Here is a 287-nt window from a genome sequence, read left to right as displayed (position 1 = left end):
CTTTCCCTTTACTCCCATTTCAAAAAAGAAACACGTTTCCAAATTTTCATTTTTGTTTCCTTTAAAGTATGTTTCTGTTTTTATAACCAATTTCCTAACCAGGTTTTCTATGAGATTGCAAACAGAACTGTTGAAAAAAGAAATTTGTCTAACATTCTAGCCAGTCCTTTGTCCCAGTTCTTTTCCCTCAACTTAGGGAGTTATCTGATTCAAAAGAGTTTCATATAGAAAAGTGACTTTAAGTGATAAATCAACACATTTACTCTCTATAGGAAACAGATTTCAGC

The 287-nt window shown here is 32.1% G+C and overlaps 1 protein-coding gene across 1 annotated transcript in view; it reads right to left on the bottom strand.

Annotated features, from left to right (window-relative positions):
- The window catches only part of TFPI (tissue factor pathway inhibitor), a 65,629-nt gene that overhangs the window by 36,706 nt on the left and 28,636 nt on the right, over positions 1–287 (bottom strand). The window lies entirely within an intron of this gene.

The sequence above is a fragment of the Lipotes vexillifer genome, unplaced genomic scaffold, assembly GCF_000442215.2.
Source record: "Lipotes vexillifer unplaced genomic scaffold, Lipotes_vexillifer_v1.1 scaffold1168, whole genome shotgun sequence".
Taxonomy (NCBI): Eukaryota; Metazoa; Chordata; class Mammalia; order Artiodactyla; family Lipotidae; genus Lipotes; species Lipotes vexillifer.
The sequence above is the reverse complement of the archived record's forward strand: the minus strand, read 5'-3'. Positions and strand labels throughout refer to the sequence as shown.